Source organism: Rhinolophus sinicus, linkage group LG07 (genome assembly GCF_036562045.2).
Source record: "Rhinolophus sinicus isolate RSC01 linkage group LG07, ASM3656204v1, whole genome shotgun sequence".
Taxonomy (NCBI): domain Eukaryota; kingdom Metazoa; phylum Chordata; class Mammalia; order Chiroptera; family Rhinolophidae; genus Rhinolophus; species Rhinolophus sinicus.
Genome location: NC_133757.1, coordinates 107740490 through 107752657, shown reverse-complemented (window position 1 = coordinate 107752657; position 12168 = coordinate 107740490). Strand labels below are relative to the sequence as shown.

The following is a 12168-nucleotide window of genomic DNA, read 5'->3' as shown; positions in this document are numbered from 1 at the left end:
AAAATCCTACAGTGGATGTGCCTTTACTATGAAACTAAAACTAAATGTCTTCCCTTGGAAATTATGGCCATTCATGCCCTGACCTTTGCGTCCCTCTTCAAACTTGTCTTATTTTATTCCTGCAAATATATTGCACATCCTAGTCAGACTAGGCTATTCACTGTTCCCCACACAGATCTCCATATCCTTTTCTGCTCGGCTACTCTGACTAGAAAGCTTCCTCCTGATCTCCACCTGTCAACAATCTTTTCTTTCCTGTTTCAGTAACAGAACATCCGTGAAGATCCTGGTATCTCCCCATATACATGCAATCTCTGATGTCCTTAGTCCTTTCAGTGCCATGTACTTTTCTCTTTAGAGTTCATCTGAAGGTGATTAGTGGCATAATTTGCATACTTGTCTAGCCTTCCTTACAGATTAGAAGTTTCTTGAAGGCTTTCCCCACAAAGGATGTAGCACAGGGCTGTAGTCATAGCATACTCTTAATATCTGTCGAATCAGTGAAAGGACACCAGCTAGGTGTCCTCTCTGAAAGCCAGCTCGGTCTTGAAATCTGCAGTTTGAGAAGGTATAATTCTTAGGGAAGCATAAATCTCACTGTCCTTTCAACACAAAGGCCCAGGTTTAACTGAGCAATAAAAAGCCTACTCTCTGTGCTACAGAAAGAAGCAAGCCACTGTTTAGAATATTGCTTGTTCTTCTCACAGGTTTTGAGTCAGTTATACTGCTCTATAAATGTCCTGCATCCTGACCTACAATTTAGCTACAGTTGTTTTCCCCTCTGGCTCTAAGGGTTCTATCCTGTGAGATAGAGATTCTTGGGACCATGGAGAGGCAAGTCAGAAGTCTTCCCTGGAACAGGGAAGGCAAAGAGGGCTCCACCTCTGGGGGCCCCTTTGGGAAGGAAGCAGCGGATACAGAGTCACCACATGGAAATGGCAAAAGCAGGCCCACACGTGTGCTTGATCGCACAACCGAAAAACTGTTCCTTGTGGTTTCTGAAAAAATCAAGCTGGGGTAGATATGCAAATTGTTACCGAATACTCTTTATGTGCCTGGCAAAGTGCGAGGCATTTTTCTATGTATTATTGCTTTGAAATAAAGAGGTTACCAAAGTTATCAGCAAGCAGATGGCTCGATGAGAGTAGCTTTGGGGAGAGGGGTTCATGTATGGCTGAGTACACAGAAGGGGCCCCTGCAGAGAAGCTGTATTTGAGGCAGAAGGTAATAGGGAGACCTCAAAGTGGGAGAGAAAATTAGTCAAAGCAGTACTTTAGGAAGATTTCTGTGGCAGTGTTTCCTCCAGCGCAGGGAGCTGACATGAGAGACAGACCTTAGGAAGGAGGGCCTGTGCCTGAGATGAGCTCAGAAGCGCTGCTGTGAACCCAGCACCGTGTTATTGGGAGCCTATCACCTTTTGTGCCTGGTTTGCGTGCACTGCCCTTGCAGTTTGGAGGCCCACTCAGCTCTGAAGGTGGAGATGACGGGGTGAGAAGCATAGATGTGGCAGGTGACTCATGAGAGGGGAATATGGTAAAGACAGCGGATTCAGGACTCAGGCAATAGAACTTGGAGAGGGTCTAGAAGATGCAAGAGAGAAAGGAGTCAACGAAGAATCAGAGGGCTTTGTGACGAGGCTGAGGAATATACACGGAATCAGACTACTGTAATGTCAGCAAAACCAAGTGAGTTTTAAGAAGAAAGGGTGTTCTTTGGTATCGAGGGTAGTGGAGCCTATTATGAGTCTAAGATGTCTGTACCACAACCCTGGTTAAAATGGATTATTCCCTCCCCTCTGCTCACCCCATACAGCTGCCATTTTTTTGAGAATTAAATATGTCATAGGCACCATGACCTTCTTTATATATATTATCTGATTAAGTCACTACAGACGGTTTATGCAGTAGATGTCATAAATACCATTTACTTATTGCAAATGGTAAACTGAACTCAGAGAGGTTAAAAAAATTGCCCAAGTTTACACGGCTATTAGAGCCTGAATTAAAACCCACGTTTCTTTGTTTCCAGTATGAGTTTTTAGTATCAGTATTATTTTATAGCACTTGAGTTTTTGTACCTGTGTCTCTGCCCCCCCACCCCACGCCTCCCCGAAAAAAGCTAAGTCCTTTTCTCTATTGGCTTCTTTGATATTTTCCATTGTAGACACATAGTAGGAGCACAATGCAGATTAACTGAAAACGTGAGAGTGGAACAAGCCATCGGACTGGATGATAGAAAAGGAATTGCTACTTCATGAGATCAGATTGCAAAGGACTTACCTCTGAGCTAAGCTTGGTTTACTATTCCCTCTCCCAGGTGGTCTGTAGAAATCTCCAGATTCCCATTTCTATTTATCTGACTGATCTAAGGATTATTGTGTAGCTACCCCATGACCACAATTGTTAAGTACAACATTCTAAATGTAGCATAATTTTTGATTCTCCGGGCCTTTCCATTTCCTGAACATGCTATGTACGCGTATCTTGTGAAGTTTTATTTGCAAGGAGTTTTCTGCAGTTTTCTAAATTCACTGTGGGCTGATCTTGGTAAAAGAAAACTCAAGGAGTGTTGAGTGAAATGGAAGTATTTTTCACACTCTGAATGTATTTGATTTGTCCCTCTCTGTCATCTGAAAAAGAGACTATGGATAGACTAAAGATAGTCAACCAGGACCCCAGATCCTCAGATAAATGTGATCTGCAGAAAGTCTCAGGAGTCAGCTCCAGGTGGAGACACTCCTGTCCAAATTAGGCAGCTGGATTTTGCCTCAGGTACATGAATGTTGGAGGATATTTAAAATCAGGGTTCTAAATGGCCTTTTTATTAAAATAATAAAGGAGTGTGTACAATAGAAGTTTGTGTTTCAATGAACTGCAGGGATCTCTGAATTTGCACTGCCTTTCACAGGTGAGGCCATTAAGATGATAACTGGCCTTAGAAACACAAAACTAAGAAGGCAGGGAGTCCTTCTGCACTCTTGTCTTATCCTATTCCCTGTTTGCCACAGCAGACTGCCACCCAGCAGCTTCACTGGCCCTTCTCTTAACAACCCGGAAACAAAACGCTGAACTCTTCGAATGTTTCTAACCTTGGGTTATAAAATTTATTTTGGAATACTAATACCAGTGCCCACTTTGATGCATATATAACAGAACAATTGGAAGGATAAAAAACATGGTTTTAGAGCTAGGTTGATTCACTGACTTAATAAATATTTGCTGAACTCTTGCAATGTGCCAGGCAGTGTGCTACATGGGTTGGACCCAAGGAACACAATGGTGAGGAAGACACGGGCTCTAAGCCCCAAGGATGTCAAGGAGAGTGAAACCAGTTTCTAGTTCTGCCATTTAGAAACTTGACCTTGGGTGAGTGTGGGGACAGAGCCCCAGAAAGCAGTTTCCAGACTCTCGGCCTCACATAGAAAGGTGCTGGCTCAGGTAGTAAGTGGCCATCAACTGTGATTGGATGGCCATCAGCTGTGGCTAGTTGGCCCTCAGCTGTAACCAGTGAGCCACTGGTCACTAATATAACTGCTGTGGCTACCCTAGCAGAAAAATGGGGGCTAGCAAGAAGATGGTGGCTGAGCTAGCAAGAGCGGATTGCAGTTAGGATGGCGGGTTGCGGACACTGTGGATCCAGCCTCCAGTGAGAGTATAGTGCTGCCTGCGAGAATATACTACTATGACTCCTCTATCTATGGCTCCGTGGGTGTTCTTTTTTGGCCTCACCATATCCTGCGTTCTAGTGTGGGGAGCAGGAGCAGAGACCCCGCAGGCCTCCCTGCACGATAGTGAGTTACTTAACCTCTTGGAGTCTCAATTTCCTCATCTATACAATGGGATAATAATATATCATAGAATTATTGTATCTAAAAGCATGCACGAAAGTCCCATACACAGGAGCTCAGTAAAGAGCAGTTACTATCAGCAGCTTCATTTTACAGGCAGGGGCACTATGGAGCAGAAAGGCCAAGCAGTGTGCTAAACGTCACACAGGTGTTGACAACCTGGTGCATCCACATCCTGATTAGGATGTCTGCGACTCTGAGCATGCTCCAGGATGCACCCTTCCCTTAAATTTTGTTGAATAACATCTTGTGCAATAGTTGCTTTCAGTATAGTATTTTTTATATTGCAATCTCTTGGAATCTGGAAGCAGATGACTAAATACCAAAGATCATTTAGCAGGTGTTCAGGAAGAAAAAAACTGATATTCTAAAATTGAATCCTTCATCTCTTATAATGAAAGGAACTTCAGAGGCCATTTAATGCCTCCCCCTCATTTGGTCATTTGAATAAAGTCTTCGATTGGCTTTCTAAAATGCTGTCTGGTGTTAATTTTAAAGGATGCTTATTAAGCATCAGATAATCATCATATCCAAGCACACTCCCAATTATACAGATTTCCCCTGTATAAAATCATGCATTATGGGACCTATTCAAATAGTGCGTCCTCTTCACACTAGCCTGGTGCGTTTTCTGCTGGGTAAAAAGTCAAGGAAGGTGAACAGGTAACTGGTGCTTCTTCAGAAGTATTCAAATATTTTCAGAAAAATTTAAATTTAAGAGTAAATGACATTTTAATAAGTATTCCTATTTTCTGTTATCATACACCAAACTTCATTTTAGGAAATGAAATCTGTTACCTCCTTTAGGACTGAAATTTCGTGTGCTCACTCCACACCGAGACGAGGAGTCCCCCACAGCATCACAGCTCCACCTCTTCTTCTTCTTCTGAGTCTTTATCAGCCATCTTCTGCCGAGGGTTTTTGCTGCCTCAGGCTCACTGGGGAGTTGCTACAATTGTAGATTCCTAGGGCTCATCCAGACCAACTGAATCTGATCTTCTGGGGGTGGTGTAGGCGGGTTTGAGAGAATCCACAATTTAAATAAGCTCCCCAGGTGACTTTTCCCCACAATAAAGTTTGAGAATAACTGCAGGTGTGTCCATTTATTGTCTCACTCTGGTCCTGGTTTTAAACCAGTGGTTTTCAAACCTGGTTGCATGGAAGCCCTGGGAAGCTTTGAAAAAACACTGATGCCAGAGCCCCACCCCCAATTATCCTGAAATAATTGGTTTAGGATGGAGCCCAGCCATCAGCATTTTCACCAAATGATTTTCATTTGAAGCCAGAGTTGAAAACCATGGCAATCCTTCTTGGAACCCCACCTGATGCTCTCATTCATCCTCTGGTTCTCCCTGCATCCTGCCCCTTTTCTAGCACTTTCCATTTTGCTGCTTCCTTCGCTTGTCTTGAAATTCCTAATTCCTGACAGATGGGATTCACAGATCATTTGGCATATCAGAAGGGATACTGTAAAGCACAAAAAGCAGGAAGTCACTCCCTATTTAACGTCTGTATTGCTTGCTTGTAACATCCAGGAAGATTGTGTTCTAGTCACCGTCTTATAATTCAAATGATACCCTTTGCACTTGGCTCTGCAATTCTGATTATGGAAGTGACACACCTTAAAAATAAAACAACAGAAAAAGAGGGATCAAGCCTATTGCTGCTGATGTTTCCATTTGCTATTATGACATGGGGGAGGGTCACGGGACACATATTTTTGGACTGTCTCTTATATCTCCTGTAACCTTAGGGGACTCAGTTTGAAGATTGGAGTTGGTCCATTTCCTTCATGCCATGACATGTGGAGATTTATTTCCTCTTTTGGATTTTAGAGATCATTGTTTCATTCATTATATCCATTTAACCAAAATTTATTGGGTATTACTACAGTGAGAATAAATGATCTATAACCACATGCAATATAGATGAATCTTCCTAACATAATGTTGAACAAAAGAACCCAGACGTAAAAGCAAATGCACTGTATGGTTATGTAAAGTAAAAGCAAATATAAAATGAATCTATGCTGTTATAAACCAGGATTATATTTACCCAGGGCAACATCCTGGCTGGAAGGAGCACAGTGGGGCACTTCCTGGGTGCAAGCGATGTTCTAGTTCTTACTCTGGGTGCTGGATACAGAATGTTTTTGATTTGTGAAAATTTGTTGAGCTTTTTACTTATGATTTAGACATGCTTTGTAACTATCTTATATTGCAATAAAAGTTTAAAAGTGATATAAAGAAAAACACTTCATGGGCACTACGGATTCAGTAGTGAATTAGTCAGACAGACTGTACCTTCATAGACATACTGTACCTTCATACCACTCAAGTAGGGGATACAGTCAAGTTAGAGCAAATACAACATTACAAGGTTTCCTGGAGAAAATGACAGCTACGAGATTTGAGTGAGAATAGGAGTTGGCTAGTACAAGGGGGGAGGAAAGGGAGACTGTTCCTGGTAGCAGGAATAGCATGGACATGGCTTGGAAACATGAAAGAGCATGGTGGGATGGAGGTACTAAAGCAATTTTTCATGACTGGAACAGAGTAAGAGGGCTAGAGATGAAAGATGAGACTAGAGAGATAAGCAGGAGCAAGGTCAAAACGATCTTTATAAGCCATTTCAGAAGTTGGGCTATATATTATACTGAGGTCACTGGAAAACAACTGAAGAGGACATGGCAGACAGAGTACAATCCTGAGCAGATGTGGTTTTAGAAGAATTACTGTCACTGCAGAGCAAGGGATAGATTGGTGTGGGCAAGTCTATAGGCTGGGATGCCTGCAATCCAGGCAAGAGACAATGGAGGTCTAGCTATGATGGTGGTGGTTCGGTGGGAAGAAGTATCAAGAGGCATTTAGGAGGTAGACTTGCCAAGATTTTAGGCTACATTGGAAGTGAAAGAGAAGGAGGGGTCGAGGGTGAGCAGCCAGAGAGAGAGTGAATGCTGGCGGGAAGATGGTGGGTACAGTTCTGGGCAGAGAGAATGGAACTGTCTTGACTCCAGCTGAGAACTCTGCCTCCAATCCTCCCCAAGAGCAAGGGCAATTTCAACACAACCTCATTAATGGTGAAATGAGAAAAAGCTACTAGCTCTATTCATTAGGCAACTTGCGGCAAGTCTCTTAACCACTAGGTTTCTCAGATTCCTTCCCTGTAAAATGATGACAATTAACAAGCCTCACCTACCCACAGGGAAGTAGAGATGATAAAATGGAATCCTAATTGTAAGCGTGCTATCTGCATGCAAAGAGTTATTATTCTTGTTACTATTTCATCATATTAAGTCTTGGAGAGCACCTTCCAGTAATTGCTTCCAGTAACTGATGTTAGATAATATGAAATATCTATGTTCTCTCTAATGTCAGATTCATATTAAAGGTGTTTGTGATATGTGGAGAAAGGGCTGGAATCAGACCTTCCTTCATTTTCACCTTTGAGATGGGATCTTTGTGTTGCTATCTTTGCCATTTTGGCATTCTGGCTCCTTTTGTGTTCCTGAAGTTTATGCTTCTCTTGGAGCTGCTCTCAGCACCTTCTACTTACACAACTGGCTCCACCCGTCCTACAGCTTGTATATGCAGCCCTGGCCTGCAACCTCCTACATTGAAAGACCCAATGACTGCACACAGATTGTCTCTCTCACTCACTAAGGAAGAAAATCACAGGTGTAACTTTATGATTTCTCCCAAATTATATTAGTTGTTTGAGAAGATACATGAAAAAGTTTTCTTTTATCATGTGTGTTTTAAAATTGTTCAAGCATGAAAGGTCAGGTTTATGTCTAATCATGTTTTCTTCACAATTTAAACTATAAATCATACATTTCGAAATTGCTTGTGTGGCTGCCAAAATTTCTAAGTTATGTTCAGTGTATGGCATTTTTTAAGGGAGAGAATATGACTCAACTACGTATCCTCCTTAGATTCTGAAATAGTTTTGTAATCATTATATACCATGATGGAAGTTCATTATTTTTAATATTAGGCAAAATATGAATAACTATTTAATAGAAATGTTGGTACTAGAATCAATTCATACAGTTCTGTCAAAGATACAGTAAATAACTTGGTAGCTATTGAATATATAGCATTACATGGTGTTAGAAAAGAGTTAATCTGACTGAATTGATCATGTTTTTATTTTACTTTCAATCTCTCTATGTATCCAAGTGCCTTCCTAAGTATTGAATCTGTGCCATGTTTCTTAAGCCCAGGATTTCTCATACAGGTCATTCTCTTTCTCACATGTATCTTCCCATGCACTAATTCTTTCCTTACCTGCGTCCAGAGTGTTCTTTAATCCATCCGAGATTTTTATTGCACTGATTATGGTTTTTTTTTAAATATTTTTGTTTAGTTGCTTTTAAAATTTGCTTGTCTTTGCTTCATAAATTGTGTAATTTCTTTTGTTTATTTTGACATTTAAAACAATTTTAGGCTGTGTTTTACCTGTAATTCTTAGGTTGTGAATTATGCTGTTTGTTGCATTAGCAGATTCTATGCTGTAATGGTTTGTTCCCTTCTGTCTGTAATTTTTGACTGTGGCCTCTTCCATGCACATTCTACCACATGCCCTAGCTGAGGGACTCAATGTTCAGTGGGACCCAGTTTCCCCGAGACAGACTCTCTCGTACCTTCCCTTGTACCTTCCTATGTGTTACCTTCTTATTTGAAGGCCTGCCTTCACCTCTACTTTGGTGCCACCGATTTCCAAACCACTGTACTAGGGAACTATACTCTTCCATTTGCATTTCATCCATACAGCTGTGGATAAGGAAGAGCCATATCTGAAATCTTCAAGGGAGACTAGCCTAAAACAGAATTATAAAGAACATGAAGTATGACCATTGGATGTTGAGTACTTTACTGTTCATACATTGATTATGCATACATGTGTTGATCACATATGATGTGCTGGGCCCCCTTCTGGTCACTGAAGATGCAGAGCTGAGCAGGGCTTATCTAATACGTTGGTGCAAAAGTAATTGCGTTTTTTTGCAATTATTTTTAACCTTTTAAACCACAATTACTTTTGCACCAACCTAGTAGCCGAGGAGACTAAGGGAATAATTCTTATGTGATATGTTAAACACTATTCTAGAATTATGACGAAGTGTTCTGGGAGAACAGGTGATAATAATTATAGCAGCAGTTTATGTACTTACTTTGTGCCAGGCACTGTGTTAAAGATTTAATTTTAGTAATAACTCTGAGAGGCAGCTGACAGTGATACACACATGTTAATATTCTCATTTTACAAATGAGAAAACAGGACTCATCCCGCCAACAGGAGTTATATCCCTAGTACGTGACACATATATCCTGACTCCGAACCACTCCTTATGGGGAAGAACTAGGGGGGACTTCACCGAGGAGGTGGCAACTGAACTGTGCCAAGGATGAGAGACATGAGCCAGTCAGTGGCATCCTTGGAAGAAAGAAAAAGTCATAAAAGTGTGGAGGATATAGAAATGGGGAGCAGCTTGCTGCAATGGGGACTTAGGAAATATGGAGGTGGTGGGGGTAAGGGATGGAGGATGAGTCTGGAAAGGCAGAATGGGGACCAGATCCTACAGACCTCAACAACCGCCATTGTCTGTGGTATGGGCCAGAGGGGGTTGAAGAGAAGGTAAAGGGTTGGGGGGTGGGATTGAATTTAGGGGGAAAGCATACTATTGATGTGCATTTAAATAAGGGAAACACAAAGTTAAGATTTTGGCACTTTGTATGAATTCTTTGCTCTTGCTGGCCTCATGTGTATTGAGCTACTGTCCAATGAGCAGGTGGACCCACCCTCCCGATGTGGTTTACCCTGTAAACACCTGTTGCCTCACTGCACTGTCCTGCCCTAACTGAACAGCATCTGTTTCAATTTATTACTGGACTCCACCTCAAGGCTCTCAACCAGCAAGCTTTTAAAAATAATTTGCCGAGTTGAAGTTTGTAAGGAAGGACTCGCCACGTACCACCACCACCAAACTGTTCTGGAGAAGACCAGCTCTATTTAATAATGATGTCAGGCAACCAACTACAACACAATCATAACACTTTGTGATATTATTTGGAGTAGTGCCAGTGACCTATGGCGTTCCACCCTCTGGTGCATATTGTACTTTTGGTTCTCACCTAGGGAGAAACATCTCTGCTAATGCACATTACTCAAGTAATGTGATGCATTTTGGGACTTTTTCAATGCAATAGTGACAGCTTTTGCAATATATGTGACAAATGATGCTTTGAGGTATTTTTCTGTGTTGATAAATTCCTCTGCTTTAAAGGTGTATATTTTAGACAAAGTGAAGACATAAAGAGTTGTTACTTATTGTGGCCCTTTGTTGACAAAGATATTTCCCTATCAGGTGTACGCACACAGTGACTAAACAAAGGCTATCTGAGTGCCTTATTTCATGCGAAATCCCAATTAAAGTGTCTTGTAACCACTACAGGTTTAGCTGGACCTGTGTTCTTGGATTGTGCTCACTGTCAGCTGTTCTCTTTACTTTGGTATTGCTTAATCACTAAATTCTTGTATTTATTTCCATTTTGCCAATTAGCTTAAGTTGTTAGTGCAAATTTATATGTCCTGGTTCTTCTAAGTCCTTGCCAATTACTTTGGAACATTGAACACTTAACTGTGCTTGCTCTCGGGTACTAGCAATGAAACAGTAATTAACTAAGATAGTTGCCTCTTTTCCTTAAAAGCTAGAGAATGGGATTATACTCCGACAAACAAGCTTAAAACAAAATGATGGTAACTCTTTTCATAGCAAGTTTTTAATCATAGTTTGCATGTAATTTGTTTTTTACTTTAGTTAAACACTACAGAAATGAAAACAAACCAAATTGTGGTTTGTCAGATGTAATAAAATGCTAACAGATCAAAGCCGGCTTGGCTCGGAGATGCTCTACAATTTACATGACATTTTAAATGAATCATAAAATGTTAATCAAGCAGAAATCTTGACCAGAAATCCAAGTAATCTGATTCAGTTCTGCTATAGATATAAAGCAAATGGAATTTTCTTTTCTAATTACATTTTTATCTTTTAAAAATCCATTTATAGTTATTGAAGAACAGACTCAGAAATAATTTTCAAAATACTTTAAAATTAATATCTTCCATCACCGTCACCATTTTGGTCATTTCTCTATGGATAAAAATGACATTGCAATAAATTATTTCAAATGTTGTCTTAATAGTTAAATTTCAGACACACTTGGGGCAATCAATAGATTAGCAACATTTGCTGAGTCTCAACTAATATATATAGATAAGAATGCTAAGGAACTGAAAAGATACTAAGAAATGTGTGTGTGTGTGTGTGTGTGTGTGCACGGTGTATATATGCATATATTGTGTGTATATGTGTGTGTGTATATATATATATATAGTGTGTATATATAGTATGTGTGTTTGTATAAATACACATATATTTGTGTGTGTAGTGTATATATGCATATATTGTGTGTACATGTATATATTATGTATATATAGTAAGTGTATTTGTATAAATATACATATGTGTGTGCATGTGTGTGTGTGTACTTTGCAAACTATTGTGATTTTATAAGGTCGTTATTATGAATCTAGTACTTTAAAATCTAGTACAAAGACTGGGCTTGAGCTGAGGGAGATCCAGGTGGGGGTGTGCTAAAAGTGACGATGAAGAAGAGGTCCTCTACTTACTCAAAGGTGTGCTGTATTTAACACGTTGCATACGGATCACGAGAAGCTTCGTTTTTTTCTGAGCCATGTGTTAAGGACGGATAACAAAAATTCTCGTTTTTACTGTTGACTCTTTTTACTTTGCACATTTTATTGAATTATTTGTGTTTCATTAATAACAAAGGAAGCTGCTTTCTGCAGTATCACACCAGGAGGGATTACTAACATCATAGGTGAGTAAATCCTAAAAAATTCCATAGAAAAATAATAAATGACATAGAAGCATTTATGCTTTAAAGAGAAGAGTGCATTTTAAAGTAGTTTCTTTTAAAAACCTGCCGGAACAGAGGGGTATGAGGGATTTAAACCCCGCCGTACACAACGTGTTAATGGGAACAGCAACCACTTGTTCTTTCACTTCTTAAAAGTCTTCATTTTAGTTTACTGGAAAGTCACTTTTTTTCATGTCACTATACAGTCAATTTTATTATGCAAATTTAAAACATTGATATAGACAACTAATTTATGACAAAGGATCCATGAACATACCATGGAGGAAGAAAAGTCTCTTCAGTAAATGGTGTAGGAAAACTGGGCAGCCACATGCAAAAGAATGAAACTAGACCACTGTCTTACACTATATA

The 12168-nt window shown here is 40.1% G+C and overlaps 1 long non-coding RNA gene across 1 annotated transcript in view; it reads right to left on the bottom strand.

Moving 5' to 3' along the window:
- LOC141572826 (uncharacterized) overlaps positions 1-4959 on the bottom strand; it is a 33397-nt gene extending 28438 nt beyond the window's left edge. The window contains exon 1 of the long non-coding RNA XR_012498318.1: positions 4646-4959. This is a non-coding gene — a long non-coding RNA (uncharacterized LOC141572826). The remainder of the gene's footprint in view (positions 1-4645) is intronic.
- Positions 4960-12168: the final 7209 nt, after the last annotated feature.